Here is an 8,060-nt window from a genome sequence, read left to right as displayed (position 1 = left end):
CTGACTCCCTCTTTTTTCTCTGAATGGATTTGCATCCGACTTCTATAATTTCTTCTGTCTTGGTAGCTGCAAAACAGTACCCTTAACTCTTTCTTGTCTAGCAGCAGCAGGGTAAAAATACCATAAAATGTAAACCAGCAAGTAAATGTATGAACTTCAGAAAGACTGTTATTTGCAGGGTTGTGGGGAATTACAGAGAACATAAGAAAACCAGCAAAAAAGTGTATTTGTTTTTAACACTATCGGTTCTTTACCTTTATGCCATGGGTTTTCTGTTTGGGAAAGATCGGCTTAAAGCTAGCAATGAAATACATAAACTGCAACACCTTGGTATTAATAGTAGCTAAATATTGAATTTAATGTAGCTAAATATTGAATTTAATGTCAATATTGTTTTAAATTCATTTTTTGCAAAAGGAAGCCAATTGAAACAGGTATGTTAAGAAGTGCTGACCTACGTATGGCTTACCTAGTCTCAATACTTAGCATAGCTTAAGAACTGCTTTTTGCTGTTCAGTGGCAGAGCACAAGTGACCTGATGATGTATATTTGCAGTGGTTTATAATCTTTCTTATGGCTGCAGAAAGTGTTGGCTGTATTTCTTGCGTAAAACAATCAGTGAGGCCTCTAAGATATGTTGAAAAGGAGAATGCATTTAATGCATTCTAGCATCAAGATACTTTTGAGTGTTGTTTCTGGTATTTGGCTACTACCCTTGGCAAATGCTCCTGCAGCATCTGAGTCGCGCCAAAGCACAGATTACTGTATTAGTATAAACCTAATTTCATTTGCCGTTTCCATTTGGGGAGTGGGAATTGCAATTAAGTGACTGCGCTCTGAGCATTTTCATTCTGCCTGATCCGCAGTCAGGATGATCATTTGTAGGGTACCCATGGCACAGCCATCTGGGACAGAGTTATATTAAATTTCTTCACCAAGATTCACCAGAACTGGTCATCAATGTTTAAAGGTTAAGAATATAGAATATAACCTATAAGTAATATTAATGTCTCTTCACTGTTTCTGTGCAAATGATATTTTAATATCTCAACATGACAGCTTCATATAATTTCATATTCTTTCTTGTCATGGAAAATACCTCATGACTGTGCTTCATCAGATCTGTTATATGGAGATTCTGAGTTAAAGGAAACAGGACAGCCGGCACAGCAGAGCAGCAATATACAACCCAAATCTTACCCTTAATGAATCTATACAAAAGTTTTGCTGATTACTTCATTGAGGTCAGAATTGGGTCCTCACCTTGGAATATTTTTTGGTTTAACAGGGTTGGTCTAGATTTTCACCATTAAGAACAGAGCAAGATATGAACTGGGAGAGTCTCCCTCCCCAGATTAGAAATCTTTCCCTTTTGCCTCCCAAATTTCATTCCAAAATATTAAGGACCAACGTAAGGGACAAATAAAACCACCACAAACCAATAATTATTTCACTCAAATTGACTTTACTCTCATAAGCTGAATGTTATTATTATAAAATGTATTACAGCAATACTGAACCAGTAACAAAATGCTTGAGCAACAGAGCCAGTAGTCGAAGGAGATGTGTTTGCTTCCCTAGGTGTAGCCATAATTGTAATAAGCCTTTACACTAGAAAATGTTGAGTGATGTGTTAGCATAAATGTGTCACATTATAAAACATAACAAACTGCTGCTGTTTCTTGCTTAGGTATGTCTGAGTGAAATGAGAGCTCATTTAAGAACCTGTGAAAAATGTACAGAAAAATATGGATGTGTAGGGGAGCTTGAAGATGCTGCAACAAGGTAGACCTCAGTGTTGATGACACTGTAAAACCACTTTTGAGTTTGTTATCCCAACATAGTAAAGTCAAACTGTAGAAGTATCTGATTTTTTTTTAATTGCAACATGTTTCTGTTTCATAAGTTCAACACAAATCCTTTATTGTTTAAAACAGAATATGCAAATAGTACTCAAAATGGATGCTTTTTTTTTGTGTATGACTAAAAAATAATGCATTTTACTTGCAGTCAGTATGATTTTGATAGAATTCAGCTCCACATGACCTGTTTTGTAGAAACAACTGTGTTTTGACAAGTCAGCAGTTTTTGCTATTTTAATTGGGGGACAATTATGTTTACTTTCAAATAAAACTCCTTAAAGATGTTGGTTATTTCCAGAATGAATAGGGTTAATAATAATCTAAATGTAATTGGCTCTCTTCTAATAATTTGTTCTTCAGAAATAGTTTTGAGTTAAGAAGACTGACAGCTTTCCTTATTTATATGTTTATAGTATAGATAAATATTTGCAGAACATGTATTGTATGTTAAAAGTTTAAATCTTTAGTCCCTGCTATTCTTTTTCAGGGCAGGACCTGTTAGAGCAATCAATTAGGTGTGTAGTAATTCTAGAGGTCTTGAAGTTTAATGGCCTTTAGTTTTGTCCATTAATGATTAGAAGCAATTTAGATATCACTATCAAAATGCTTTTTAATTTATGTAACTTAAATTCCCTATACTCTTTGCTATTTGAATTCATAAATGACACATTATTCAGGCTGCTTGCTCAGAAGACCTATCTCCTTATCAGTTATTGTTCTTCTGATGCTCAGAAAAACTTGAACATTTATCCGCACACATCTGAAAACTGCACTAACCTGAAAACAGTGTCTCCACCATGCAACAAGACCATACTCTATCCTGAAAACTAAGTAGGAATCCTGTGCAAGAAAGCACTGATACTTAATGGGGGCTCCCGAGAATTGGTAGTTGGGTCACACATGTTCCAAGTGTATCACAGCAATTAAATGATGCTTTTATCAAATGTCTATAGTTGTAGTGTTCAGTATTTTCATCTGTGCTTCTCTAAGTTCATGGTTATGTTAAGAGTGCTTTTCTGGATCGATATCCTGACATGCTGGCACAGTTCTGTGCAGTGCTTGCAGCATCCATTAGCAAGGCTGACCTTTTGCCAGCATAGCATACATCACACCCAGGTACATGTCATACACCCATGATGCATTTTAGCTATGGCAAAAGGAGCTCCTGATGATACCTGACCACAGAAATCTAAATACTACTTTTATTGCTTGTAGTTTTTGCTGAAAATGTATCAATTACATCTGCATCCAGTAACAACTTCCTACCTCTTATTCCCAGATATTCCTGTCCTTTTTGCCAGTGTGAAGTAGATGAGGCTGAGCTGATGGACCACTGTCTCACATGTCAGAGTGGAAAGAGCAGCAGTGGAAATGTATAAGTATGTATTTTACTGAATTCACAGGTTAAACAGATTAATTCTAGCAAGCATTACTGATAGGAGATAATAGACAAAGAAAAAAATTACTAATTGTTTAATTGATTTTGACAGTGAAAGAAAAACATACCTATATTCATTCCCTCTGCCCATCTCTCACTGACCAAGTGTGTATGCACATAATATTTAAAACACTAGCACTTCTGTCACTGTGAGTGCTGATAGGAGCGCTGAAAATGGTGTAGGAAATCTTGTAATGGGTACAACAGTTACTTACAGCCAAGACAACGAGCATTATTAGCTTCAGCAATTTGCCTGTTTTTAAATCCCACATGTGCTATTTCTACTGCCTTAACTCAGATTTATGTGCAGCATTTGCTGTGTATTCTCATCTGGGTTTTGAAGTTATGAGAACTGCTTATGTGACCTTATATAGGAGTCTGTCATAGCAGGGTTTTTAATTCTTTTTTTTAAGATAATGTTACATAAATGGCTTCATTCTGAAGGTCCATGGGGGCTGCGAGGTCTTACTGTGACCCTGCCTGTAGGACTGAGGTCCATAGGGTTGTAGACTCAGATCTGGACAAGTGTAATTTACTTCCCTGATAGTTACTTGCTGCAGCATTTTCGACTCCAATTCTCACATGTGGCAGGAGTGTTTTAGAGAGGTTACAGACTGAAGGGCTTGTAGACAAATCAACCAACGCTCCTGTTTCCTGCAGCAGGTGGGAAGGGGGAAACCGGCTCCATTCCCTCTTACGTTGCAGGTTAGTTTTCACCACCTTAACCATGATCATATTAGTAAGTTATTGTGAAGCCAGAGCTCTGAGTAAACTAAAGGAAGCATTCCCTCAGAGTATATACTGTGTTCACATTTGCCTGAGTTAATGCTTTAATGCATAACATTTTGCCAAATTTTGTATTCTTCAGATTAGACTCTGTATTTAATTCAGGCAACTGAAATATTTCTCAGTAATTTTTATCACACCTATCAGTCTATAAGCTCTTATTTTTTCACTCGGGGCAAATTCATAAATAGCCGTGTTGTGTATCTGTAGAGCAGAATCAAGCCTTAAAACTTAGAAAATTATTAAATGCTTAGCTCAATTCAGAGTTGCATATAGAAGCTGATCCTGAGACTTGTAATATGCATTATACAGCCTCTTTTGCACATTTCTGTGAAACCCAATGGAAAAAACAATGCCCAGAACTATGTTTGCCTGCAAATAATGTAAAAAGTATAACCAGGGAAATGAAAATGTGATCTTTTAAGTCATACTGGTTTCATAACTGCTGTAGTTGATTTATAAACTGTAGATCCCACACCATTAATACAAAGCAACGAGAGGGAACATGCTGAGAGATGCACTTCATTGTTTGCTACTGCCACGCTGATCCTTCCCTTTAGTCCTAAAATACCTTTTGAGTAACTGTTTCAGGAGTACCTGAAAAAGAGATTTGGCACATCTTTTTCAATGGTTTTATTTCAAACTTAGAATAAACACATTGGACTTCTAGTTCTAAGAAAGGCATAGGATTTTTTGGCGTGTTGTATCATAATGCTCATTACCATAACATGTCATAAAGCTGGTTTTAGTCTACATGTAGTATATTCACATGGTGTATTCCATGATAATCATCTTTTTAGCATACATGCAGTGTTCTCATGATATTGCTTAAATGAATAAATGTTGCAGCAACTGCAACTTTTATATTACAAAGAACCCACAGGAAGTAATTCAGCTTTTCTTTTGGTGAAGTGGTTTAGGCACTTCTGTTGTAAACACACACATGAATGAATTTGTTATTGATGACCAGAGAAGTCTTGCATGTGTCTTGTAGCATTTTATCATCCAAACAGTGGCTTGGATGACAAACAATGGGTTATTTGTTATTAGTTTGCTATTTGAATGATAAACAAATGGGTACATGAATTGTTTGGATGATAAACAAGTTTTGCATTGCCTAAAAAATGCTTTTTGAGTGACTGTTATTTTGTAGCTAGTAGGAGGGAATATATTAACCATCAGATCTATATAGGTTGACAATCCTTGGAATGTCTGCAGGCACTAATTACGCAACAGGGATCAGCATAATTGACAGTTGATGTGAAAGTGTACTGTGCTTAGGAGTATTTGTTTTGCTCAAAGAATGCTATTTGGCCATAACAGATCCACTTATTTCATATTCCTGTTTTTTAAACATTGATAATATTTCTTCTCTAAGACCTCCAAGATGAAAACTGAGTACTTCCTTCCATTTATTTATAGCGTTGTCCAAATTGTTGTTAAATACCTGGGAGAGATCCACACTGTTTCAGCAGAAATTTTGTAAGGCGTCTTCAACTCAGACACGCGCCATTACAAAGACTACATAGTAAGTAATGGTATTTGCAAACTACTGGACTTGATTTATTTATGTGTATCTTCCACACCTTTTACAATCAAGAAGTTGTGAAAAGAACTGAGCAGGTAACTTCACCAGGAAGTCACTAAGCGTGGTAGATGTGTACAGAAACAGCATAGCCTGGTACTCAGAGGTGCCAACTCAGGGATTCTGTCCTCAGTTTTGTTGCTGTCTAATGGTGGGACAAGGGAAAGGTAACCCATTTCCTCATTTCTTAACAGGTATTATGTGTGACTCATGACTATAAATTACTTGGAGATCCTCAAATGAAAACCTATGTACTTTAAATGAAAGTTGTTTCAACAACCCATTTTTATTTAGTAAGAACCTAAGATGACACAGTTGTACTTGTGAAAGCTGCCGCAGCTGTTTGCTGTCTAAGCAGGCTGTAAAACAGAAAGTGCAGCACAATCATTAACATGCTGTTAGAATTTCTCAAGAATATTAGTTAGTACTTTCTTTTATTTATTTTTGATACTCATCCAGACAAAATCCCAAAGAAAGATATAAAATGTTTTTTCAAATGGTGCAAAAGCACTAAAGAAAATTATGTCCAAATGGAGGGCAAGGGTGAAAAACCATCTTAATAATTCAAACCTGTAATTCATGCACATGGCAGAAAAAGATTTCTGTATGATAGCACTTTAATGATAGCGCACACATATAACTTCATAAAATACAGCTAAGACTAGAGTTTTTATTTCTATACACAGTAATATGCATCACCAAATTGGACTCCTTATTAAAGAGCAGTAGCACTGTTGGGCTTTGCATAATCAGTGAATTAATCTGTTTCTCCATCTGACATTCTCATTTATTTCAAATTTCATAATGATTTCTCTTGCTTTATGTTGCAGTGTTTACTGCCAAGGAGTAGAAAGTTAGGCAGTAAACTTTAAACATGGATGTAAACACATGGAAACCAGTGTTTTGTTAACTGGTAACTCAAGCAGTCAAAATTAAATATATTAACATATCAATTACTATCTTGATAGTCTATAAAATATCCTTTTTTTTTTTCTTTCAGGACACAAACACTATTGGAGAAGTTCTTATTGAAAGAGTTCTAGATGGGTCATTCTTAGAATATGTGCACATGAATCATCCAAACATCACGTAAGAACCACTGCAGAACAGTGGAAGAACATGTTCTGTAGATAAACATGGTCATTAAAATTTAGCCTTTTGCAATTAATGGAGTGTTAGTAACCTGCATGGACCTAATTTTTTTTTCTTACACATTCTTTGTTAAACTATTTTTTTTTAAATTGAATTTCAGTTTAATTTAAAAATGTGTTGTTTGGTGTGGGGATTTTTTTAAGGATAAAAGAAAATATTGTCAGTTCCTCTGCCTAAAATGTGATGGTCTTGAACTAGCTGCAGGTCCCGTATTGCAGATACACTGGCTTTGACAACAGCCTTTCCCATCTGTTCCAGGAGCAGGCCAGTCTTGTGTATATTGATGATGACAATGTGATGCTGGAGTCAGATGACAAAAACGGCAGCATTTTGGATGCTACAGGACCAAACAAATTGGAACACACACATCCCATGCCGCCCGCCCCCCCCCCCCCCCCCCCCCCCCCAGCAGTATTGGGCATACTACCTACTGTCAAGGACCACATGTAAGTTTCCATTTACAGTACAAAATGAGACTCATAATCTCGAAATGATAGCAAGAGATTACGATAGTTTACAATAAAAAAATAGAAACCTGTTCAAGAGATTGACAGTTTAACTAACCTGTATACTTACTATAAACTTTGAAAAATATGTAGTTTTTTCATGTACAGTATAACATAGTATCTTTCCAAGATGCAGTTGATCTGTAACAAAATTCATGTTCATGCAATGTACAGTGATTAAAGTAGCTTTAATCACATGGTAACATGTTAACAAAGAAACTCCCAAGAGACTTTGGGTCTTCACTAGTTTTTCTTGGAATGAGAAAGCAGCTGGTTTTGGGGAGGAGAAAGATTCAATGTTCCATGTGCCTGGGCAACGTGTTTCCTTTCTCCTTGAGAACTGTCCTTGGAAATGAGAACTCCTCAGTCGGAAAGATGGACAATGCTGCTCCAAAGGGTGGAATTTGTGGGAACATTTGATTAACAAAACAAACCAACCAAACAAAAAAAAATATATCTGGTCTGCCAAAGCAAAGCAGCCAAAGATATAGGGAAAAAGTTACTGGATTTATGGCTTTCTGCACATCTAAATAATGTATAGAGAACTTTTCAGATGTATCAAATAAGCAACCACCATAGGAGTGCTGTCCTTAGTTTTGTCTGTGGTTTCAAGCGTTCTTTGTCAGTAGAGATACACCTGGCAAGAGCAAAAGATGTCCTTTCCCTTGCATGTGACACCTTCTGATCCCCCTGCAGTTACACAGCTTCCTCTTTCCCTTTCTGCTCATATC

At 36.4% G+C, this 8,060-nt stretch overlaps 1 long non-coding RNA gene across 1 annotated transcript; it reads left to right on the top strand.

Moving 5' to 3' along the window:
- Nucleotides 1-1,066: 1,066 nt before the first annotated feature.
- On the top strand, nucleotides 1,067-7,182 carry LOC114011062 (uncharacterized). The gene is made up of 4 exons (XR_003552804.2): nucleotides 1,067-1,785; nucleotides 3,142-3,235; nucleotides 5,509-5,614; nucleotides 6,672-7,182. It is a non-coding gene; the product is annotated as an uncharacterized LOC114011062 (long non-coding RNA).
- The last annotated feature ends 878 nt before the right edge of the window (nucleotides 7,183-8,060 follow it).

Source organism: Falco peregrinus, chromosome 3 (genome assembly GCF_023634155.1).
Source record: "Falco peregrinus isolate bFalPer1 chromosome 3, bFalPer1.pri, whole genome shotgun sequence".
Taxonomy (NCBI): domain Eukaryota; kingdom Metazoa; phylum Chordata; class Aves; order Falconiformes; family Falconidae; genus Falco; species Falco peregrinus.
The sequence above is the reverse complement of the archived record's forward strand: the minus strand, read 5'-3'. Positions and strand labels throughout refer to the sequence as shown.